Source organism: Vidua macroura, chromosome 20 (genome assembly GCF_024509145.1).
Source record: "Vidua macroura isolate BioBank_ID:100142 chromosome 20, ASM2450914v1, whole genome shotgun sequence".
Lineage (NCBI taxonomy): Eukaryota > Metazoa > Chordata > Aves > Passeriformes > Viduidae > Vidua > Vidua macroura.
In genome coordinates, this window is record NC_071590.1 from 8639828 (window position 1) to 8666489 (window position 26662).

Genomic DNA, 26662 nt, shown 5'->3' on the forward strand with positions numbered 1-26662 from the left:
TATTGAGAGGGGCACAGCACCTTCTGCCCTTACCCTGCTGGAAGGTATGGCTGTTCACAAGAATAATTACAGCAGATGAGTAATTCTTGCTCCCTGATCAAAACAGAAAAACAAACCAAAAGGGTTATCAAGCATTGGCACAGGCTGCTCAGGGAAGTGGCTGAGTCACTGTCCCTGGAGGGATTTAAAAGCCATGAGGATGTGACACTTGGGGACATGGGTTAGTGATGGCCTTGGCAGTGCTGGGCAACAGTTGGACTCAGTCTTTAATGTTTTTTCCAACCTAAATGATTCTATTCCTTTTTTTTTTTTCCCTTCATCCTTAAAGCCCTTGGGCGAACAGCTCCTACAAGCCTACATTTTTCTCCATTTCCTTTTCAACTCAAGGGTAATAGCAGTTAAATCTAGTAAAATAAATGTTGATTGATGGAGTTTATTCATCATGCCAGGCTAATGAGGCATCATAAATATATTTGTGAATGTGTAAAATCCATTGGGGGCAATGGCTTCAGTTGGATAAAAGATACAAAGTCTTCTTGTTTCACTTGTCTTGGAGGGAGGAACCAGCTGAGCGTGTCACTGTTGATTCAGAGTTTTTCAACCTTCACTGGTGCAAATAGATTCTTTTTCAAAATTCTCCAGAGGAGAAACATGACAAAGCAAGCTTGTCTGGTTTTTGAGTTTATCCCCAGAGATGCAATCAAACAGCAGAATCAGATTCTGAATTTCAAGAAGGAAAATACATGAACATTTCCATTTTTCTTCTGCTGACATATTTTGCTTACAGAGTTGTGGCTGACAGGATTTTGTGGCTCATCAGTGCCCTTGTTTTATTAACCCATGTTTGCTACAGAACTGGTTTCTGTTCTATAGGAAAAGAGTAGGGTTCCTATATATACATATCATAGTGTATATTGATAGTAAACCAGGGATCTTGAGCTAAAAAAATCCGAAAATCTGCAATTAATGGTTTGAAAATGTCTGCCTGTGTTTAGAAATATTTGTCATAATACAGGAAATTACAAAGGCAATTGGAAAGCTGGAATTCCTTTCACATAGGGTGCTCGTTTGCATCTTAATGAGATACTTTCTCATTAGTCCAAGAAATGCAGGTCAAAGAACCCAGGCAAAATCTGATAATTTTGCTTCTCTGTACGACATTCATCTCAGGAAATTTGGTTTTAGTCAGTGAATATGGACTCTGTCAGTTATCAATATTATTTGTGCAGAGAAGAGTAAATTAGCTTTTCCTTGCAAAAATACCTCACCACAGTATCTGTGCCTTAAATCAGTGAAAGGTTTGTTATTTGTGTTGATATCTCACTGTGTTTTGCAAAGTTCAAGAGAAAAATATTTCAATATCATGTTCCTTTGGGGATGATGATTGTGCTAGTTAAAATTTCCTGTAAATTGAAATGTTACTTTTAAGGTCATTATTCTTCATGCATAAGAATGGAAAGAACATGATGCATTTGAAATGGAACAGAGCATTGCTGTGGAAAATGTCAATTGTAAATTGTTCCTCTCGTGTGTACAGAGGTTCTGATGTGAAAGGTAAATGTTCTGCTATTAAATGGAATTCCTTTAGCTATAGAAAATGTTCTCAGACTCAGCCATCATCTTCTGAGGATCAGCTTGTCTGATTTGGGACTCAGCTCTGAGAGCCTGACACTCACATTTATCATGAACAGCAAAGCCAGAGCAAGTGGCAACATCCTGACTTGCCAGAGGAAATTTTCTTCCTGTCCTCCTTTTTCCATTCAGGTTTTTAATGACCCTTCTGTCCTGGGAGAAATGTGCAGGTGTCCTCATGGCCCAGGCATAGAACAAACAACTCCATGCAGTAAACAGCAGGTGAGGGCTCCTCTACTGGATTTTAAGGTAGCTCAGGTGATCATTTTCCCTCAGCAAAATCTGGAACTATATCTGAGTGTTTTGACCCTCATTTTCCTGGGATTGAGACATTGATCATGGAATTGAGATATTTACACTGAACTGTGCTGAGTTCTGCGCTGACTGCCCTAATCTGGCTTTGCCACCAGGAATGGGCTGCATCCCATAACATTCCTGTCTGGAAAAGGCCCATGGCATTCTCACCCCCATTCCTGGGAGTGGGAGCCTGACCATGAATTATTGCACTGGGGAAAACACAGATTAAACCAGCAATTCGCGTGATGGGGTGAGCACAGAGGAGGGAAACTTCATTTTTAAGCTCTGAAAATGTTCTCAAGACTTAGGCAAATCTTTGTCAGTCTGTCAAGTTTAAACATTATCTCCTTGATCCCAAAACTTCCTTCTGCCAAATTCCAATTAACATTTTTTTTTGAGGGGAAAGGTTGAATTTTGGCTTTGCCTAGTGAATGCGTGCAAGAGCAAACAGCATATCCAGTATATTTACTTTTTAAACAACATAAACTCTTAGCTCTTCCTCCAAGAGCAGATGTTCTATTCCTTTCATGGGTTTTTATTACCTTCTGTGTACTTTTTCTTGTTTGTCTGTGCTGGGAGAGGAAGTTGTAAGGAGAGAAGCTGGACTGACATCCCAATCAGAGACAATATTCACGCAGGGTTTATAAAGCAGGATAACAACATCCCTGTTCCCATTAACTACCACCACTCTGTTGGCTTTATTTTCCTTTAGTGAAGAGTAAACCGCCTTTTTAATAGACCTATTCATTATAACTTAGAAGAATGCTTCTCCCAAGAGGCAATAGTCTGTTCAGAGCCCAGTATTTTGTGTGTGAATTTAGGATGGAGGTTTCTTCCCCTCATGCATCCCTTTACATTAACCTCCAGTGTGATTTTCCTGCCACTTTGTCACCCTCACCCAACAGCGTGACATTGCTGCCACTAAGTTTATTCCATCCTGAGTAAATATTATTTTAAGATATGTCACTTAAGAGTAGGTGTGTATAGCGCTGTTTAACTTTTAAATCCTTAACATATCAAAATAATGAAAATAAATTGCTCCTGAGTCAAGTATAGGAGGAGGCCCATGAATTTTAAACAACTGGCCTCAATTATCCCTCCTCCTGTGGTGCTTCCATTCAGATAAGCCTGCAGCAAAGCACTTGGCCTAAAGATGTTCATATGCTGTGGTCTCTCCATGGAAACAGTTTTAAACCAGAGAAAACAATTCCATTTTTAAAAAGGCTGAATCTCCTTTCCAGTTGGCTCCTAAAATAACTTTGAGCTCAGCCTGACACGTGCTAACTGCGAGTTAACTCGGCAAGGGCTGAGGGATGTTGTTAGAACCATTTTAAGGAGAAAGCTGGGGACACTGCTGTGACAGTCACTTCAGCTGCCAGTGTGGCCTTAGAGAATGATCTGTTCCTTCACCACTGCATTTTAATGTGGTGGCCCTTTTGGAAAGCTGAGGATTATGAGCTTTCCTAAACTCATATTGTGGAATCCTAGCACCAGTTAACCGTTTGTATTCTTTTTCAGAGGCAGAAATTACAGTTCAGGTTCTTTCTTCGAGCTCTGTCAGCAGCTGAAGGTGAATGACCTTGTCTGTACTTCCCTGTTCTCTGCAGACAAACCCAAATTTTCTCAAACACATAGGAAAGGGATAGAATCACTGTTTTGGTTTAGTCATAATTAGCCTGAATATTAAGCCCAACAGAGAGTTTCAGTATCTGTTAAAATTAAATATGTATTATAATCTCCCTTGGAAATGAATACTGATTTATTTTGCATCATTTTCCCCTCCATAGCTCTTGCACAGTAAATTTGCCTTAAGAGAAGGTTGTATTTAAGAAAATAACCCAAATTATTCTGACCATATGTCAGGGATACCCAGCATGTCTGTATTTTACAGACATGACAGCTTGATCCAAAAGACATAAAAAAGCCATTCTTCTTTTGGTGATTTTGGGGAGAGAGTGCTGTTGTGAACAACCTGGCTATTTTAGCAATACACTGGTGGCACACAAAGCCCCCACTATTCACAGGGTTGAGAACTGGGACAAAAAGATAAGTCAAGACTTTCCTGACTGGATGCCAAATCCTTTGTGAACTGTCTGAAATGCCCAGATTATGTTGATTCCTTATCACCAGGAGAAACAGCAAATGCTGTACAATTGCTTCACTCACGTTGCCAGGACATGACATCCTTTGGGTAAATTATGTCTCCTTTTGGAATCCAAATTATTTTTATCCTAATTTTCAAGGTTCTATCTTATTTTAGTCCATTTGTTTCCTCTTTGTTGATGGCCTGTGCTGTGCCAGCTTCCTGCAGGCTGATGTTCCCTTGTGCAGCCATCAGTCTGTTCACCTTTGAGACCCTCTGTGCCCATTATATCCTCTCTGATCTTGGATGATTCTGTTTTCCTCTCATCCTTCAGCTTTCTTCAAGATTAATGTTTCCATCAGCCTTCCACTGCTGACTCATTCCTGATCTCCTCACTGACCTGCTCCCACAAACTGGAATATGTCAACCTATGAAAACCATTTACTTGAGAGAGAAAATGACCAGGAAAATATATGGATAATTAGATAATCTTATCATTTCTCTTGCTGTTCTGTGCCTGCCAGGTGCCCTCCCCCTAAAGCTTAAAGCTGCACCCTATTTTTACCTGTATTAATGCACAAATCCAGCCATGGGCCTGCAAAACTGAGGCATCATTTGCTCTTTTTTTTTGGAGATTATTATCCTTTGCTCAGAAGCTGTACAGCTCCTTTCCTTCCTGACAATTCTGGACATTTTTCAAGTGTTTCTCATCCAAGAGTTTTCAAACTCATCATTCATCTCCATGGCTATCCCTACTCACATGGATTAAATTTTGCCTCGAGTTATTTCTTAGCATGGGGAAAAATGGGATTCTGGAATTGATTGGTTTACCAAAGAAAACCTGTATTAAAGCTGAGCAGAAGCCTGATTTTTCTTAACTTCCTATTCTGGCTGCTATAATTTCTTCCTATGCCAAGCTGAGACACAGCAAATAAAATTCCAAAGGGTTTCTTGGGCTTGGTTACACCAATTTTAGCATCATTTTTGTCCTGGGGCAATATTGTCTTTCTAGTTACTCTGAGATACTTGGAATCTCTCAGGAAAATCAAATCATGTTGCTTCCTGTTTTTCTTCCTTGACTTCTTTTGTGTTGCTATAACCTGAGGGGGTATAAATCTGGAAATGATTGTCAGCCTGAAGGACTTGTTGGACCTGAAATCAGAGGGTTTGTGGTGAAGAGTGAGCATTTCATGCTTTGGTTCTGTTGTCCAGGCGTCCTGGGGACCAAACTGGGGTGCAGTGATGCCAACCTGCCTTCAGAGGTTGGGTGGTAAAGGGACAGCAGCAGGAGGAAAATAATTTATCTTCATGGAGGTTTTTTCAGTGGCCAGCAAGTGAAAACTTCCTCTGAGGAGCAGGGCAATAGTGGGAGATGGAAGGCAGTATGTTCAGTTTTGGATAGTTACTGGAGCTGCTGCTGCAGCCATCTGGAAAGAGATTTCCAGTCTGCAAACTGGGGAATTGAGTGGGAATTGAGGCCCCAGAGTGTCCTGCAGTGTCTCCACTCCCAAACACCCCGGCCTGGGAGCAGAGGAGGAGAGAAGAGGAAACCTGTGCAGCTGGAGCTGCCCTTTGAATTGATACTTCACTTCCCAGACCCGTGCTTTTCACATGCCCCAAAATTTAAAACAAATTGGAAATATTTCAGAACTGTGAGTATACACAGCCTAATCTGTTTAATTGCTGTCTGACAATATGAAATCAGTTCTGAATGTATACCATTCAGTAAAATAATAATTACCATAGCAACACACACTACATCTGAAACACAGCTCTTCCCTACAAAAACCCAAAAACAGAAAGCCTGAACTCTTCACACAGCTCTGAGAGCAATTAGTGAGGTTTCTTCTCCCCTTTCAAATCACTGTATTTGAAAGAGGCTGACAGATGTGGAAAGGTAAATAACAATCAAATGCTGTTTCTCCACTCCATCCTTAATTAGGGATAAATCAGTACATTGTCTCTTTTATGGCAGAGATTGTAACTAATTCTGTACCCCAAAGGAGAGACAGGATGGCAGCAGGGACTCCATCCTGGGGCTTCTCAACTCCTGCTCCCACTTATCCCAAAGGAAAATACATTTTCTGGGACCATTTCCCCAAGTTCTCTGTTGCAATTGTTCTGCTCCTGGCTCAGAGCTGGCAGTGAAGGTGCCCACCAGGATGTTCACTGGGAATGTTCACTGCACATTAGAATTGGAAACTGTATTTCTGGAGATGCAGTGGCTCAAATATAGAGAGGTGACAGTATTTTACTGGGGCACTTTCATGTTCTTAAATATAAAAGAACATGGCTTTGTGTATGTTGCTGAAGAGTCTGTGAGTATCCTCACAAAATGAGGTAAAATGCCTCAGTTTGAAAAATCACATTAATTTTCCTTTACCTGTTTTGTTTCTCCCACAAGAAAGTCCTACACTAGATCCTGCTAAGACCCATAGTTCTATTTTTGAGCTTTACTAAAAACTATTAAGGAGTTTGACAGGAATTTGGAGGCAAAAGTATTTGCAAGAGCATGGAATTAACAAACCAAAGTTAATCCCAGTAAATTAATGCAGTTCAGTCTTTTTCTAAAATTATGATAATAATGTCTCTGTGAATATTGCTTGATTTTTATTTCTATTTATTTATGTACAAATCTATGTGCATGAAGAGTTCAGTGATTTTCCTTAACTGGTACCTTACTCTCAGCACAGTTCAGATCCCAGAGTTCATTGTTCCCAGCCACAAAATGACTTAAAAATTTGGTGTAAGAAAGAATAAACCCCCAGTCTGAGGTGTGTGGTTTGTTCCCTTCTGTGATTTAAAATGACAGAAGTGAGGATGAAGAGACTTTGCCCTGCAGGGAGTAAAAAGCTCCTGAGCTGGGTGAGTGATGGATGGCAGCAGTAAAAATGGTTTTCTTTCCAGAATGAATTTAGAAGTCACTGGGTCCATAATGTCAACTCTGTGGTCTGCTGCCCTTGGGGGATTTTTTTTGGTGTTTTGTTTTGGTGAGGAAGAGAAACTGTTTTCAAAGGTTAGCTTATTTACAGAAGTGCTCATTGGATGTGTGCAGTTGATTTCCTGCCCATGACTCCATCAGCAGCAGTAACTGTCAGTAGGTGCAAGCAGGATGTTTGGTGCCAAAACAGCTGAGGACTCACTGACAATCTACCCCTTGAATATTTAGAATTGATGACAAACTCTCTCTTGTCTTGCTGTTGATTTACATAAGCAGGTGATCATTGCTACAAGTTTAAAAAATCTTTTTTTTTTTTATTCTCAAGCAGTGGAAAGGAGTTTCCAGAGCAGGCCCTCCTTCTGTAGGGAAAGAGCCACTTTTGGGTGCTCTTCCCTAAAAGATCCACCCTGATCTGAAGTGACAAGTTGCAGGATACCTGAGCAGTGCAGATTATCCAGGTACATAAGAGCATTATGCCATTAGCAGGACTGATTTGTGCCATTTCATTAAGAATTACCTAACGAGAGAATGAGAATTTTAAAGCCAGAGCTTGGTTATATCAGTGCACTTAATTACCATTATTTTTGGATGCAACTTAGACTGTGTCAGGAAATATATTTAAATTAACTTTTCATGTGCAAAGCACTATAGACTAACAGATAATGAACACTTTTGCATTTTATTCTGCATATTCAGAGTAGCTTTATATAAAACAACCAGTTTTTCCTAATTTATGTTCAGGGAACAGAATTATTTCTTTGGCTAGCTGCTCAAAATGTATGAAATACAAATACAAATGTGGGAGAGGAGCGGAGAACTATTTTTCTCCAGAAAAATACAGAATCCTGTCCTTTTCCACCACTCTACTGATTACTTAAAACAGAATGTCTGAAGTTTTCTGCATTTTCAGCAAACTGCTTCTTTGTGGGTGTGAAAACAACACTTTGATAACTCCATCTGCTTTTTTATCCCTTGTCCTGTTTATTATTTTGTTACAGCGGATTTCCAATTTTTATCTGTGCTTCTCTGGGGAAGAATTTGTAGTTTTCAGTTGCTTGGATGCACAGCATCAACAAAATCCTTTGGAAGGACTTTTTCCGGGAAGCAAGGACATGTTTATATTTGCAGCTGAAATTGCTTCTTTATTCACTTTTCTTTTTCCTAGCCTGTGCTTTCTGTGTTTCCATAACAACACAAAAACTCTTTCTATAGTGCCTTGGTATTTTTTCAACAAAATTCTTGTTTTGTTTCCCCTCTTTTCTCCCCTTCTTTTTTTTTGTTGGATTCATCTCAAAATGAGAATAAATTGGAACCAACAGTGGGAAGAACTTCTTTTAGTAAGGAATTCATAAGTCAGGATTGCTTCCTGTGATCAAATATGTTTTTTTCCAGGGAGCATGCCTGCAATCTTCACATTTTCCATAATTTTTTTCCCTATTATTCCATAGAAATATATCATAGCAAGCCAATCTCCAGCCAGGAGATCTGGGAAGAGCTTCCAGCACCTCTGGGAGCTCTGTCAGGAGGGGATGGCTCAGGACAGACCCAGGAGGTTTAGGAGCACTCTGGGCTTATTAAGTGGATCCTTCCCAGGCCTTGGAATCAGTGCTGGCCTTCACTGGATGCACCTTTTGGCAATGCCTTCTGATTAAAGAGGCTTAATTTTATTATTTTTAACCACTCTTGTCAGTTTGAAAGCATTAATTGAATTTTGCCTGTGTGTTTATATCTCCAGAGAGATTATTTGTGACATGAAGGATGGAACACTGAGAAATTTCATGGCTTTCCACTGATTTCTTTTTTCCCCCAAGCTATCCTCTATTGTTATTTCTGCTTTAAATTTCTTTCAACCCTAGATTTCTTAAATAGCATTAAATTCATGGAGCAACCTTTGATTTCAGCTTGAGGATCACACAGTAATTGGGAACAGAGAGCAATGTCATCTTGAAGTCACTAGGTTAGAATTTTTTTCTTTGGTTTGATATTAAATAATTCATCTGGAAAAATGGTAGTAAAGAGATTTAGTAATGTTTTGGTGTTGCTTTGATCCTGTTGTTTAAAGGTAACTGTCAGAATTTCAGCACATGGGGGATCAATGTCACTTGTGTTTTGAATGCTGATGGTCTGGAAATGAGGTAAATTCAAGTATTTTCTAAAGTGTTGAGGCCTAATTCAAGGTCAGTCACTGTTGGAGAAATCCCCTCTGCAATTCAAACCCTCACAGGAGAGAATTCCTTCTCCACATCCATTCTAAACCTCTCTCTTCCTTTCCTAACATATATATTTTTTCTAATGCTTGTGCATAACGTTTGGACTTTTAAAGCCTTCATAAAACGACTCAAATATGAAACCAAAGGTATTTATAGTGCCTGAATGAGTTTTGTATTTGTGGGTACAAATTCAATACCTGAGCAGATGGCAGCACCTGCAGGGTTGCAGATGTTTGTATCCCTTGGTGCAAAACCCAAGTCCTGTTGTGTTTCTAAAGATTGATTGCTGAGATCTATTCCAAAACCCATCGTAACAGCCACAGTAAATATAAATAGAAGACAGAAAAGGCCACATTTTTGGAAGGTTATCCAAGAAGATGTGTGTGGAGGTTGCTTCAAAGAAAGACCAGTTCATTTTCTCTCTGTTTTGCTCTCATTTTGTGTGTTAAAGCTGCAAACCACACTGTTAAAGTGTGAGTGTATTGAAGTAATTTGCTTTACAAGATGTGTTAAAAGGTTTTGCTGCATATAGATTTTCTTCCACGTGGTGTTGAAATGTTTCTTTCAGTTCCTCAAAATTCAGTGTGGTTGTTATCAAAGACTTCTCCACCAGGCATTGGCTCTGATCATCATTCCTTACTCCATTTTATTTTCCACTTTCACTAGGTTCATTAAGTATCTCGAGATGAGGATTTAAAAGATGGGTTGGAGGTCACATCATCCTCGCCAATTTGTAATTATGTCCCTATTATCTCTAAAATCAAGACTGATCTTATTAAGTAAAGAGATTTCCCTCCCACTCCCTTGGGCATGCTAACCTGATTAACACAAGGTCATTCTGCAATTCTTTAAGTTGCTTGAACTACTTGTTTTTTGCCATATCCTAACAAATAAGTTGCTTTCCACTCCGTGCCCATCCTGTCACATCCCTGCACTTTGCTGGCTCTGTTGGCCTCATATCTTGAAGATAACAGAGTCATCAACTAATGATGGAATTTCAGATGAGCCTTCCCATGGATCATGAATCCTGGGACAGAATTTCTCTGCTTTCTCCTGGCTGCATTCCAAGGCTGTTTTATTCTCTTTATTATTTTCTTCATTCCCTTGCTAACAACAGCAAAGCATCCAGGTGCTCCTCAGCCTGGCCGAGTTCAGATATTGAATTTCAATTGTTTCATATCCCTGCTCTTAATCTTTTTTTTTGGGGGGCAGGGGGGGAGGTTGGTTTGTTCTTTTAGAGAATTGTTGAAAAACTACTGCCTTGGGCCTTTCAGTCTCTACTTTCTGTGCTGCTCCCTGCATTGTGGATAAACCTGCATGGAAATCACTCCTAAGCTCAGCACTGTGTCCAATTCTCCAGCACACAATTTAAACACAGACTCCAGTAGGCCTGAACAAAAGGTCACACTTCAAAGCCTGGAATTCCTGTCCAAGGGAAAAACAGCAGCACCAAGCATGTTCTTTGATATTTACTGGGTAACTGAATACTTCTCCTCTCTTCAGGAAGCTCTCCAATAAATTCAGCTTAGAAAGTGTCAACAAAACTATTGTCTGCCACTGGGCTGTAAATCTCCTTGACATCCAAGTCATACTCAGGACTTTTGCAGTAGGAACTCGTACATCTAAATGTGGTGAGCAATCAGCTAGAAGCAAATTATTAAGAAACAATTTCAGACTGGTTTTGCCTTTTGTGTTGCCTTTAAACTGTTGCCTTTAAACTGTGGGCGTCTGTCTGAACACGAAGTGTCCTGGGGTGAAGCACTGGCAATTTACCTGTCTCTGCATGAAATTGGTAATTATTGATCAGCACATGCAATAGGAGCAGTTCTGGGCTGCTTTAGAAGTCGTGTAGGTGTTGAATGCATTTACAGTAATTATGTATTTACAGATAAATCAGAAAGAAAAAAGATACAGGACCCTGCTCACAAAATGTCATGCCTTCCTCTCTTTTGTTTGAAAAATAAAGCAAATATTCTCCAAATCCCCATGCCCCAGGCATAGGTGCAGTTCCTGCCTCTGTATAATGCATATATTGTGTATTTGCAATATCCCAGCAGAGTCCCGGTGCTATTTCTGTTTGTGATTTCAGTTCATCACTAACAGGTCTTTTTGGAAACAGCAGGAGGGAATTTTTCAGGAATTCACGTAGCCTTGTGTGAGTCCTTGTACCCTGAAAGGCTCTGCACACTGGAGGCTGCTGTGCCTGGGGGTGCAGGGATGCAGCTTCCAGCAGGTTCTCCCCACACATGGGAGCAGAGCTTTGTAATCAGCATTAGGATATCACTCATTCTTCCCTAATCCTCAAACAATTCACTACAGGGATTCATGCTAATGATCCTATATTCTAAATTATGTGCAATAATAAGAATAATAAATAAATCCTGCACAACATAAAGTGGAGTTTTAAACCAGAATGGCCTTTTCTCAATGCCAATTTGGGTGTTCCCTGCTTGTCTGAGCTCCACATTTCTCTTCCAGTCTTACAGCTATCTATAATTTGGGGGCAAAATTACACAAAGCCTAATCCTGAAAGGTGCTGAGAGAGCTCAGTTATTCATGAAGAAGTGTCTATGTTCATCACTGATTTGATTTGTTGCTTTTGTTGTATGAGAAAGTTTTCTAGAGAAGGATGAGAAAGGTTGGCTGTTAGATTTTCAGTGGATTTGGGCATCTCAGAATGCTGGATGTTCCCAGGTGCCTGGCACACCTCGTTCTACAGGAAATTGCAAGTCAGACTCTTGCTCCTCTGTATTGGTAAATTTTAGACAAATTTAAAGTACAAAGGTGGCATCTCCTGTGATCAAAGATCTCATTTCTAAAGACTTGTTGTGCCCTTGTTGTTCCAGTGCTAAATCTGGGAGGAAGAGCTGTCTGTGCATGGAGGAACTGTGAGACTCTCACTACTTTTAATCAAATTGTTGCCCAATTTACACTTTTGCCATGTAATACATGTTTTATATCAGATTATTCAGCTACTGAGCCTGCTGGGCTCTGATATTTGTCATTATGCTAAAAGCATATTCAAAGGCAGCAAATAAAACACTTTTTCTTATAAGTGAAATTCAAACAGACAAATCCAGCTGTTGCCTGTAAAAATAGCTACAGATGTCCTCAACAGGAAAAAGGTTTTCATGCGTTGTTATAGCAACAGAAATTCAGGAGAACTTTAAGATTAGATATTGGCTATTATTTCAAAATTCCCATTAAAAATACCCATCGCAAATAATTTGCTTTTTAAAGAACCACTCAGATTTAATAGGAAGAAATTATGCAGTATAAAATGAATTCCAGCTTGCAGGTTATATCCACCACTTTTGGATGATATGAAACATGATCTGGTTTTGAACAGTAGTCCAGTGTCAGCTTGAAATATTCTTCATGTTACCTGTGTGGCATTTTTTAGATCTCTCAATATGGGACCTCTCTTAATTCTACTTTCACTAATTGTTAACACACACACACAAAACTGTATAACCACGTTTTTCACAGAAATAGTTGTGTTGTGGCTGAAAGTCTGGAAATACAATGAGGAATTTATGCAGATATTTGTTTTTTCAAGTCTGGTATTCTCACTTGAAAGCATAAATATTTCTCCTCTGATTAATGGACGTTTTTAGTAAGTGTCAAATCAGCTCATTTTCTTTGCTTTGCAGCTGCTTCTGCCTTGAGTCCAATTTATATTCTGGGTGTTCCTTTCCCTAAATTTAGGGATTGACATATGTGGCAGTAAGACTAATATTTCATTAGAAATCTTATCATTCTGAGTGCTGCTTATTTGTAGCAAAATTTGCTTGTGGTTCAGACCTCTGTGTTTGGAAGTTGCTCTTGTTACCTGTCCTAATTTCATCATAAAAATCTAAAAAATATTTTAATAGAAATCTCCCTCCCAAACAGTGGAACTAACCTGGGTGGCAAATCATTATTCTTTTCATGCCTTTAATGCTTCACTTCTCTTGCCCTTCTTTCCTCTCCTTTTGACTGACAATTTCAATATTGAAATTGTAAATTCTTTGGGTCAGGGAGCATTCTCTGCAGTGCTCAGAAGCCACCACGGTGAAATTCCAGTGGAATGCAAGAAAGGACAGCCCAGATCCCAAAACTTCCAGCACATATCTGTGTATTCCTGGATTTTTGAGGGGAACTGGGGCTTGCTATCACCACCACCCCTTGCTCCTGCTTTGCCTTTGCTGCTCCTTTCCCTCACCCAGAATTTGGAAAGTGCTGTTGCACTCTGTGCTCCTCGTTAGCATGGAGGTGACAGGGATGGTGTCCTCGGAGGTGCCGAGTGACAGAGGTGGCATCATTGGGATTCTTGGCACTGCCACCTGCCAAACTCATGGACAGAGCTGCAGAAGGGCTGCAAGGGCCACGTGCAGAAGTAAAGAGGGTGAGGAGGCAGCACAAGAACCAAGTACTGCTCTGATCTGGTCATACACAGCCCAATTTCTCTGGGGTGACCCTATTTACAGAGCTACCTCAGGAGTTTGTAAGAATGGTAACAAAAAAAAAGGCAAATTCTTACAGAGAATTCCAATTAAATATCCAAGTGCTGTGCCTGAAATGTCTTTGCTTTGTGTCCAAACAATGATCAACTATCTAATAGCTGTTAAATGAATGTAAGCAGTATGAGACCTAACTGGAGGCTATTAAACACATTTTAGTGTCACACTGCAGAAGCAAGTTTGTTTATTTTCACTGCTTGTTTCTTTTTTTTCATTTGGATTTGTTTCCATAAGAAACTTTATCTTGGAAATTTTTTATGACTAATAAAAGTAATGTTACTCCTTAGGTCATCACCTGAGAGAGCTTAGGTCAGCCTTGCACACTGCAGGAACATTAAATTGAATCATCTGAGCAAAAATAGATCATCAGAGAGCAGCAGATGAATCCATTACTGGGAAATCTGCTGCTTTCTCCAGTCTGGACAGGAGAGGAACAATCTGAGGGGATGTCACCAAGCTGGGAGAGGAAAGAGATGAGGCCATGGCAGAGAAAGGAACAGCAGAACAGATATGAGGAGAACTGGATAAATCCCAGTTTTAATAAACTTCTGTATTTAGAGGAAGATAATGCATCTGTTCTCCTGACAAAACCAAACACCCACGAACCTCTGTCTGCCATAAACAACCATTTATGGCACATAAAATCCACGTGGTCCTGGTTTTCTGACAGTTCTGTGGTGCTGTAGCTGTGGGATGTTTGATTTTATGTAGAAAAGGAAGTTGAAAATGAAAAATGAGAATCCAGGGATATGGTAATGCCACGTTGTCTTTGTGGCTTGTGAGAGCTGCTGCTCTTGTGTCTGGATACCTCGATGAACCAGCAAAATACAACTTTCTTCCAAGAACAGAAATTGCTTCTAGCTCTTCCATTTGAGATATCTGTGTGTTTGTGGTTATCTATGATCAGGATCATAAAGTAATCCTGGGTGAATTAGGAAAGTGTTCCAAGGCCTCCAGGTCCAGAGAGGAGCTGCCTTTGCAATCAGGCTCCTTTCAGGTAATAGCTTTTTATCTCTGCAGTTTGATTCCCTTTCTGTCATGTGGACATAAAGATGAAGGTAGAAACCTTTTGGAAATCAGTAAAAACTTGAATTTACTTACTTCTTGCACTTGCATTGCATCCTTGTGTCATTACATTTTAAAGCCTTTAGCTTAAAATAATTGAATTAATTCTTTTTTATACTTACAGCAAGTGGTTAAAAATAACAACCAGTTTTCAAATTAGCATTGACCATACAGTTAAATAAATAAATAAATGAATTCTAGGCTTGTTGAACTATTAGAAACAAGGAGTTAATGAAAATGGGGAGCATAAAGGAAGGGGATATATAAAACACAGTTACTTGACTACTTAGCCTTATAAATAGCACAGAAATCATGTTACATGGAGTTGCATACGAAAGAGAGCAAAAATATGCAAATGCTTGCCTTGAAAAGACCCAGGCATGAAAATAGCTTTGCTTTTCTTCTGTTCCCTCCTATCCAGAATGGTTTTTCTCCAGAATGTTTACTCTCTACTGCGTTGCACATCAAGGCTTTCATGAAGAGCATGGATTTTTCTATTTAGAAGTGGTTCACATGAGGATAGTCCATCAGAGACATCCTCTCTGGCATGTAATTAAAACAGTGTCCTACCTGAGCAAGGATCCAATCCTAGCTGAGGGATGGGCCTGATTCTATGGAAGCACTCTGCACCTTGGGAAGGGTTTTGCCAGACCCAGTTCAGTGTCATATTCTCTGTTGCTTTTCTCATCCCCTGCCTTTATTAGGAATTAATAGTCCAGTTTACAAATACTGGTAAATAGTCACATTTTTAAAAAATCTATAAATAAGCATGAAAATCTATTTCCAATTAAATATCGGATGCAGTTTCAGTTAATGCTGTCATTTTCATTCAGTGGGATCTTGCCCAGTGCTTAGTAAACAAATCTAAACAAATGGATGTGGGAGCTTTCAGAGTGAAACTCTCCTGGATTGCCTGCCAGGCTTTCCATTATTCATAATCAAGATATTTTTTTAATAAGTTGACCTGTTTAATGATAAAAATGCCTTTGAGTATAATTAAATTGAATTCTGTGCTTAAAGTGACCTTCTGATTCATGGGCATTTGCAGCAGAAAGAACAAAAATAAAATTAAATCCTTATTGAAAGGTGCAGTAATTAAGTCTCTCAGTTCTGATTCTCAGCAGCTGGGATAAAACATGAGATCAGCAAAGGTTCTTGTCAGTAATGCACCCAAAGATCTGCCAGTGAGGGAGATGCTACCCTAAAAAATTATTTACATTTTTTTAACAGGGCAGAGAAGTCTCAGAATTGAAATCATTACAGAATCATTCCTTACATACAGAGGTAGAAGAGCTGGTTCTTCAGTCCTGCAGCATTTTACAGCCATAAATGAGCAGCCCTGGCTGAGAACCCCAAAATGTTACATCCAATGTAGAGGCCTCATGGATTTTGCTTTGGCTGAGGGTTGGCTTCTCTTTCCTTGGAAGTTCAGTGGAAATGTGAGACTGAGCTCAGAAAAAGATGCCTTTTCCCAGGCAGTCAATACATTATTGGGTGCCTATTTTGAATTATTAAGCAGCTAATCGGATTCCAAAGGCATGTCTTTCTGTTGCCTTGGATTAAGGGCCTGATTACAATTCCTAATTAGTCACCTCAATTCCCATTGATTTCCCAGAGAGTTAGGCCACACCACTCTCTGTGATCCTGCTCTGCATTCCAGAGGCAGAAGACACGGGAATGTAGGGCAGGAGCTGGAGGGGGCACACACAGCACACTGCACAATGTGACTGCAGGTTACCTTATCAGGTTAATTAATTAAGGACTATGCTCTGGAGATCCCGTGTCTCTTGAATTACCCTCCTTCCTTTAAGGAAAAGAGCTAAGGGAAATTTCACATGTTTTTAATAGAATAGAAAAACCATAGAAAATAGGGCTGAAAAGCAGCTCAGGAGGTCATTGAGTCCACGTTTCTTCTCAAGGTAGAGCTCACTAAATCTAAACCCCATCCTGGGAGCTCCTTTTCTGACCTCACCTCAAATCCTGGCAGTGCAGATCCCACAGCCTCTTTCTGCAAGGCTATTCCAGTTCTTGGTGATGGGAGCTACAGGTGGAAAGTTTTCCTACTGCCCAGTCTGAATCCCTCCTGTGAAATTTTCAGCCAGTTTATCCCTCCCTCATCAGCACAGGAAACAATCCCAAGTCTTCCTTGGCCTCATTGTTCCATGTGTGAATTCCTCAGTCATCATTTATTCCTAGGCAACATTTTCTAAACTTTTGATCCTTCTCACTGTTCTCTGATTTGCATTTTTAAAAAATCTTTATTGCAGCAGAAGTAATTTGGATGGAGAACAGTATATCAGAAAATAGACATTATCCTTGAATCCTGCAGGCATTACAGGATGTATGGAATGGCTGCAGCGTGAGGAGCCTTTTGGTGAGGCTGTGTATTGTAAATATTGAACCTGGTGGGCAGAAATGCTGATGTGTGACTCCAGCTCAGAAGGCTGAATGATTTCTTTATTATAACTATGCTATAATATATTAATATACTATTTAAAGGAAATACTAAAACTACAAACCTACATTTCTAACTACCATATCTAACTAACCCACAACTCGTGACCCTCTCTGGGAGTCCAGGCACAGTTGGATTGGATTGGCCACCAGGCTCAAACAATCCTCACCAGAATCCAACCAAGCAATCACCCCAGGTAAACAACTCTCCAAACACATTCCACATGGGAAAAACAAGGAGCAGAAATAGAAATTGTTTTCTCTTTCTTCTCTCTGTGCTCCTCTATGAAAAAATCCTGAGAGAGAGAAGAATGTGCCTGACACAGCTGTGCAAGGCCTCTCCTCCCCAGCACACGTGGGAAAATCTGTGATCCTGGGGCTGGAATTCTCTGGGGGGCTCTGCTGGCGTCACCGGTGGCAGAACGGGACCAGGGGCCCAGGAGTGAACTGGGGCATGCAGTCACTCTGCAGCCATCTGGTGTTTTCTACTGCAGCCTCCAAAGCCTTCAACATTCATCTTACACATTTCTTTTCAAATCTGAATGTGTTTTGGTCTGGTTTGGTTTTATTCCCCCAAATGGGAATTAAGTTGTAACCAGAAAAAAGATAGGAGTGGCTTGAAGAACACACCTTGCCCAGGAGAATTCTGGTGAACATTTGGGTTTGGTTTTGCCACTTTCTCTCTGTCCTTTTGGTAAACTCTCCAGGCATTGCTGGGTGTGCTCCTCGCTCTTTCCATCATGGATCTCTTAGAAATTGCTCATGGAATGTTGGGATTTTTGTGCCAAAAAAGCAAATGGATGATTCTTTTAAATCTCTTCTGCATTTACCAAGCTGAGAACCTTGGTACCTTCTGGTGAGTGGCTTATGCTTCACCTGGGTCTTTAGCAGATGAATTTCTTATAGAAGAACTATTAGAATTTGAATTTACTGGCCATTATGAAGAAAAAATCCTAAGTTATTATCTATTCCACTGTATGATGATGCAATATATCAAGTTGAGTCTAGCAGAACTCTTAAATAAATTCCACTATCCATTTTGAAAATTGTGTGTAGTTTTGCATTAAATTATATTAACTGCTGAGTGTTGCTGTGATATGTGTACTGTTCCTTTTAAAAGGGTAAAAATCAAATTATCAGGAATGGCAGGGAGTCATATTTAAAATTTGTGTGGCAATGGTAAAATGAACTTAGAAGCAAGGTAAAATAAGAACTTTGAGTTGGCATATTGTGCATGAATAACCTGTAAATATTGTGCTAATGTTGTAAAAGGGAGGGCAATGAATGAATTTAAGGACATACTCTGAAGTTAATTATGAATTTTGCCTGAGACTCAGCACTGTGTCTCTTGCAGCCTGGAGTAATTTCTGCTGGAAGACTCAATCCCAACCATGCAGTGCCATGGACTTACTCTAACAGCATTTTTCTGTCTCAAATTTATGTAAATCCAAGTGTCTCCATGAGTACTCCCACTTACCAAGGGTTTCATCAGGAAACAACCTCGTATTAAATACATGGAGTGAGAAATCTGGGGGTTTACTTTCTTTTTATTTTTTTTAATTGGTTGCTGCTTTAGATTCTTACAAATATGATATTTCAACAGGCATTTTATTCCAACAGGGAGACTTTGAAGGAAATAGATATAGACTGATTATTGGAACAACCTGGAGTACAGTCAGGGGTTTTATTCCTCTAATTTCCCCTCTTTCCTGACCATTTCACATTTCTTGTCTTTTTCTTCATTTCACAACAATCCCTTTTGGAGGAAAGAGTTCTACCTGGAAGGATGTGCAAGGAAAATGTTGGGAGATCTTCTCTGTTCTTTGTCATCCTTGGAACCAGAAGAGTTTGTTTGAATTCTGTGGGCCGGGGCTGGGATGTGGGAGGGTGAAAAGATCCCTGGAAAAGCCAGAGAGGGGAAATGCCCAATTCCTGCTGCTCCTTTATCAAGGGTAGATTCAGAATGCAGAATTCTTTGCAGTCCTGACTAAATGTTATTCACTGTTTCTTGCTCTTATCAGTCTTCTGCACTATTTTCCTTCAATATATTCCAGAGTGGCTGCAATGGAAGAGAAATCCATTTTAACTTGGAAGAAAATATATCAGTGTGTCAATCTCCCTCATGAATGGGATGCCTGAGACATTCACATGATAAGAGAGAAGTCTTTAATTATTGCAGCAGCAAGTACTCAAATTAATCTCAATCATTCCATTAATTCCTTCCTTTCTTTCTTTGTCTTTCTTTCTCTCTTGGTCAGGTTTTGAAGATATCAGAACCTGAGCAGTTACTCAGATGAGTCTTATTGTACTTTATTGTTCTTTTCCCTGCACATTTTTCATGTCCTCTGTTCTTTTCCCTGCTAATTTTTCTTGTTCCCTGCGTCAGAGAAGAGCTCTGATCACTGAGGTGTTAAAATCAGTAATATTCACTTTTGTGTTCAACTGACATCACATTAAACTGAACATAAGTACTAAAAGGGCCAAATATATTCCTTTTTCAGCCTAAATAAAACTTGCAATCAAAATGGACATTTTCTTTCTGGCAAGATGAGATCTGGATTTAAGAAATGTCTATAAATGTTAATATTTTTCTCCAGTTTTTCCAGTTTCCTTGCTAGGTAGATTGGGGAAATACATTTTGCAGGAGGAAGAATACTAAAGTAATATCCCTTTATTCCTTTAAGCCATGCCTGCAGGAGAGGGAGAGTACCAGACATTCAAAGTTCTCCATCAAACATAGAAACCTCTTTCCCTCATGCCCAGGAATATGATTGATCCCTGTGAAAATAAATGACATTTTCATAGTTCTTTTTAAAAAGAGAAGATGCGAGAATTATTTATAATTATAAATTATATATAATTTATTTAGAATAAACATTATATAATAAATAAATAAATATTAAATAAAATATTATATTTATAATAAATTATTTATTTATTGATAAATAAATAATGTGGTCCCTCAAGGGTTACATGAGACCTTAAAAAAAACCAAGTAATTTCCCCTTCTGTGCTGTCTAAATGAAGCTCACCTTTCCATAACGTGATGGTGACTCAGAGCTGGGGGCTCAGGAGGATCTGTGCAATTGTTCTTGGCAAGTTCTCCTAAATATCAAGAATTAATATTCAGCTGGAAACAGGGAGCTGGGAAGTTTCCCTAATTGGCTTTCTCAGCCCTGCTGCCACAGGCTGTCCCTGTGGGTGACAGAGCCTCTGCCTGGGCTCTGAGTGGCAGAGTGAGGTCAATTCCATCTTGTGGGCATCAGTTTTTATTTTCTTTGCTGGTTTCTTATGTCTCTATTTTGTTGTCGTGAGCATTTTGCTTTGCTGCCATCTCAGCCAGGTGAAAGTAAATCAGAGCTCAGGCTCCAGCCTTGCTGAGCTTTACTTGGGAATGAAGTGATTTTCTCCCTGTCCTTGGTATTACTAAAAATCTACAAATCAAATGCATGATTTCAGCAAATGGTGATGATGACACACCCAGCCTTGATTAAAAAAAAAAAACAAAAAAACACATTAAATATTAGAAAACACCAAGTTTTGATAAAAGTGAGCATTTTGCCATTGGTCCATTATTGTTTTTAACATCTGTATGTCAAGACATGCTGTGGAATCATGAGCTGAAACAGGACAGAAACAGATGAGAATTCACTGAAGAAAATACAAAAATACTTTATGAGGCAGTGGTAATTGTGTAAATACCTTGTCCTTCCCCAGCTCATTCTATCTGAGGATTAAAGCACAGTTTTCAGGTATTAATAAATTAAATTTCATTGTATTCTTCCAAAGTCTTAAGGCAATGAAGCTCTTTGACTCGGAGATGGATGGATGTGCAGGGATTAAATGATTTGCTGGCAGAGGTGTCATTTGTCAGCCCCAGACCTGGGAGCACTGCTCAGCCTCCTATCATGTTACATCTTCCAATTTACCACTGCTGGCTTATTAGAACTCAAATCCTCCTTTACCACTAACTTCTGCTGTGTTATCTCAGAGCTCAGCTGGTGTTCCTAATCTTTATTTTTTCCTTGCTCTATTATTTTCAGTCTAACCTGTGGCAGTTGTGTCTCTGATGTGGCCTCCATGCCTCATTAAAAAGCTCACTCAAGCTGGTGAACCTGGATTTGAAAACTCTGTGCCCTTGAGGAATCTTGGTGCTGCCTGCCTGTACTTCTGATAGATCCAATTCTGTGCTATTAGCAGTGTTTTACAGATAAACCCAGCAAAAATCATTCATTGCAATTTCCAGTGTGCATTTTGAATACTGATTTTTTTTTTTTTTAACATTTGGTGTTTTGTTGACAGTTAAAAATTCTTGCACTTTCATGGCTCTTCCCTAAACTCTTTCACAGAAATCTCTGTTCCAGCTAAGAAAATCTACTTGTATTTGATCTTTTCTTGATTGCTTCCTCCTGGATTTGTTCTTTTGTGCTTATATAATTACTATTCTAATTTACTGCTGCCTTTAGTCCAGAACTGTGCCTTGCAGAGGTCTAATTGGTTCTTTGTTTTTTTAATAATTGTTAGATTATTTTATCTACCAATATCATTACCAGTGTGTGTTTTGGGGACAGAATTGATTGCATTTATTTTCAAAACATTACTTGGCCTGGGATTTTAGTGATTTCTGGGTTAGCTACATGGTTTTGTGTGACCTTTGATCTTCTATCTGTTCTAGGAATCTTTGCTCTTTCCCAATGAATCTGTGGTGATTGCTGATATTTAAACACATATATATGTGTGTGTGTGTATATATAAATGTATTTCAGCTGCAGATGTTGAGTATTTTCCTTCAAGGCAGTGTCTCAGTATGGTGCTAAAGAATGGTGAGAGAATGATGGAGTTTGAGGATGGGATATCAAGGCAGACAGTTCTCATTTTTATCCCATCACAGGTGATATTCACATTATTCTGGTTACATTTTAGCCTCAATTTCTGTGTAGAGACCTGCTGTTCTTTCCAGCATGGTCCATTTCTTGCTGTTTGTTCAAAACAGTTGTGTAATGTTGCTATCCATGGTTAGCAATTTGCTGCTTTTTATCCAAGGTAGCTTGGATGTCAGTGCTGGTAGAAGTAATCATTTATTTTTAGATTCTAAATCCTTTGGGAACGCACAAAGCACTGTAGACATAGAAGATAATCATTTGTCTCCAAAGGTTCCTTATTTTTTATTAATGTTTTGATTTGGTATTCTCTCTGTCTGCTATCCCTGCCTCCCTGAATATGTATTACCAGGGTAATTGATAGTGTGGCTCCTGAGGAACTCTCTTAAGTGCTGATTAGAGCTGTGACACTGCTCCATTGGAAGCAGCTTTCAGCCTCCTCATCACGGGGTGAGTCAGTCCTCACCAGTGCATTATTTACAATCCAGGTTCAGGCAGCTTCAAACAAGTCCTGCTCATGTTTGAGGAAGATTTCTTCTGATCTGAGTAAATTTCTGCCACATCCTGAATCAACTTCCAGATAATGTCACCTGTTTGCATTTGTTTATCTTCCACAGAGATAAACCCTGAAATGTTGCACGTTATTCCATGTTCTCTGTGGTTGGGCTGTGCACAGGACAGACCCAAGGCCTGGCACTGGGCAAAGTCACAGATTTTCCTCCCTTTTCCTCTCTGGATGGACTCAGGCTCATGTTGTCCACAGGCTGTTGTGTGCTGCCTCCTTGCTCGGGGTATTATGTAACAGATTCTTTCTTATATTTAGAGCTTGTGCCTCTTCTGAAGAGATCACAGGTTTGATAATAAGCTTAGGGAAAAGTTGACAATCTTCTTTGTGGAGGGGGAGAGGGAAAGCAGAGCTGTTGGGTAATTCTTACATGACCAGCGTTGTCACCTCTGAAATGGGTGCTGTGAACTCATAGAAAATCAAATGGAATAAATAAGATTTAAAGACTGATTATGCTGCATAAACAAAGTCCCAGATTGTGGTGAATAGGCAGACTTTGTGTGGGAGAATTTGTGCAGAATTGAGAAGTCCAGGATAGAGAACCAATGTCCATAATCTGGTGAGATTTGTAATGTCACACTATGAAATGTCACAGCTCTTCTATTTTTTTTTTTCAGTTGACCTTTTAACACTGACTGGAATATGTGCACAGATTTGTTTTTAAATGGGACTGGGAATAATTTAAAGACATCTCTCCCAAGTTTTAAATAATTCTCTGTACCTTCTAGGACAGGAGAGAGGCCACAGCATTGCAGAGTTGTTTGAAACACCTCCAGCTTGTTGGGAATCAATTCCTAGAGCCTTTGTGAGCAAGAAGAGCTAAAATTAGCTGTGTACTGCAGGCAGGCTCTGTTCCACGGGCTCAGGACCTGCCTGGCCCTGTGGAAAGCCACATTCCCCAGCTTTGGACCTCACAGAATCTTCCCCACCTCGGCAAGCTCAGAGTGCAGATCCTCAATAAACCTGGGAACAGGGAGAGGAGGGAGCTGAGCCAAGGGAGGGGAGCACAGGGATCTGTCACTTGAGCTTGTCCCTCCCTGGGATGCTGTGGCTCATTCCCACAGGCTGAAATGTCATGGAGCCACTTCCAGAGCCCTTAACAACCTGATGTGGCCTCCAAGTGTTATTCCTCCTCTATTTCAGTGTTATTCCTCCTCTATTTCAGTGTTATTCCTCCTCTATTTCAGTGTTATTCCTCCTCTATTTCAGTATTATTTGATAGAAGGAAGTTTGGTTGGGTTTTTACCTCTGCAGTTTTTCTCTTTTTTTTTTTTTTTTGTTATTTTAAAATTCTTTTTACTCCTTAGAGATGCTACAATTTGCAGCATTTCCTGCTGTAAATAGATCCATATAGGAAGTGGAAGGTGAGCTATAAAAGGAAAACTCTTTGGTTGAAGCTTATGTTGCTACAACTACACCCCCAGTTCTTCTCCCTGCAGCATCTGAGTGTAAATCTCTCCTTGGCATTTGTGGGCACAATTCTCCTTGTGAATCCATTACACAGTGAATTTCCCACTGGTGCAGTCCCCTGTGATGGCAGCACAAGGTGGGAAAGCCAGACATTCCCACAAATTTCCACCCAGGCGCATTATCCCATCAGGACAGATATTGGAATGCATCTTTTAAGCTACAAAGAGCATTAAATTCAACATCTGTGTGTAAAATAATTTGTCAAGTTAACGTCAAGATAATTTCTGTCCCTGTTGTTTTTTGTGTCTTCAATGTTTCATTATGTGGCCTCTTAAAAAGGAGTGACAGGGGCTGGGATTTCCATGCTCCAGCCTGGAATGTGAAGTTGGATTTGTCATTGTAAAATATAGGTGATATCTTTGCATTTTTCCAGCTGAAGAGAGGGTGGATTATAGGCAAAGGGAGAAGAGATCAACACTGTGAGGTGCCTTTAAATAATTTACTGGAAGGTTTCGAGCCATGCTATATAATATGTAAACACATAAGTTCTGTTTATCTATAATAATTTAGGAGTAATCCTAAGTAGCCATTTAACCTGTCCAATGAAATCAAACTTTGTGCCAGTGCTGTATTTGGGAGAGTCTCTCACCTGCTGCTCATGACTGTGATTATTGAAGATGGATGGCTGGAGGTTTGGCTGCTGCCTCTTTAGGAAATCTTTTAAACTAGGATTGGGAAGAGAATATTTTACAGCCTGGTGAAAAACATCTAAAGGCTGCCATTGTGTCGTTCAGGCCAGAATAACCCAAAGCCCTAATGTATTTTATCTGCTGTTCTGTTCCTCAACACTATAAATAATTCAGATCTGTTGGCTTAACTACTACTGGCAACTGTTATTTATTAAGAATGACTGAAATAACTATGTGGCTCAGTAGAACAGAATGCATTAGGGACTTTAATGTGAAACAGAATAGCTAAAACATTTTGATTATCCTTTAAAGAAAAAGCCTAAACCCCTAAACCTGCCATTATCTTTTGCAATTCTGCAAAGGACAAGTGACAGTGGGAATTAGGATGGGATCTTTCTGAGTAACTAAAGGGTTTTTCCTTTAAAAGAGCACTCACCCCAATCACAGAGCCCCTTTTATCCCTCCAGCATCTTGTTCCGTGGGCATCAGTGTCAGTAATCGTCAGCTTGAGGTTCCAGTCAAATCTTTCATGTGCCCCACTGGGTAATCTTTGAATCTGCCTGTAGTTACACATCTGCCTGTAAAATTACTTTTAAAGGTACTGCATTGTTTTGTCATGTTTGCTTTCATTTGTTTCTCTTGTATGTCATGCACAAGAGCAGCAGGATTTTCTGGGAATCAGTGCAAGGGAATTGCTGTTCTCTTGTTCCATCCCCACTTTAGGCTTAATTAATCATATCTGGCACTTCATCATTGGCTTTGAAATTGCTTTCCAGAGGTCAATAGCATTGTCCCTATTTTGCAGGCACAGAATTCCTGACATCAGGCACAAACACAGCGTGTTCCTGCTCACAGAATTACAGCCTGAGATGTAGCACTGCACAACACCAGAACGCTTCTGCAAGTCAACTGATTATAAATGGGGTATTTGGAATAAATTTTTTATCACCAAAAAGAGTTGACATGCAGGACTTGGATGAGTAATTATCTAATCTTACATCTGGCATAAACACCCAAGCCATTTGTGTGATGAAGAGCAAGGCACAGGAGTGAGAAGGCAGCGAGGGAACATTCGCTGCTGACTCAGTGGCCATAAATCTTCCAGGGTGTGTTTTGCCTTATATTTGATATTTGTTCAATGGGTTGAAAGAAGTTAAGTGATCAAATGTCATTTGGAAATTCTGGTCTGCAACTCTGATTTTTTTCTCAGTTACATGAAGATAAATGCTCCAGCAGGAGCATGGTTTGGGGCCTGGCTCTGTGGGGTGTTACTGAAGCTGAGCATTTGAGCAGGCACCATCTTCACCCCTTTTTAAAGAAATCATTTAACATTTGTTTGTTAATGATGATCTGCAGGAGACAGCAGGGTATGTGTTGCTGTGGAGCATTTTATTTCCTTTATTTGAAATTAAGTCATTAGCCATAACATCAAAATGCATTTTTCTTTCTGACAGAGGACTAGGGTGTGTTAATCTGATCTCTGATAAAACAGAGGCTCTGCACTGGGGGATTTTTATTTAACTGGTATTTATGGACACATCAGATCTGGATGGAATATTCTTTCCACTTAAGGGAAGTATCAGGAAGTTTATTTATAACAGAGAGAAAAAATTGGGCATGAATCAGTGGTAAGTAAATGATGTGCCTGAACCCTTCTGCAAGTTTCCTGCAACATGAACTTTTCTAGAGACTGTGTCATTAACATTTTATAGCGAGGAGAGAAATCATCAAAAACTCCAGCTAGGACATAAAATATCTGAAATAATAAGAATATATATAAGTACCTTCAGAGTGAGCTTGGACACTCTCATTGATTTTAGACAGCATCTCATCCTGGCTTGACAAAATGCAGAATTCATAAATTAAATCTGATGTATACAGCGTGCACTTTTATGCTGATGTTGGCACACTTTCAGATGTAAAATTAAATTACT

The 26662-nt window shown here is 39.7% G+C and overlaps 1 protein-coding gene across 3 annotated transcripts in view; it reads left to right on the forward strand.

Annotated features, from left to right (window-relative positions):
- The window catches only part of PPM1E (protein phosphatase, Mg2+/Mn2+ dependent 1E), a 61238-nt gene that overhangs the window by 15478 nt on the left and 19098 nt on the right, over positions 1-26662 (forward strand). The gene's annotated exons all lie outside the window — the stretch shown is intronic.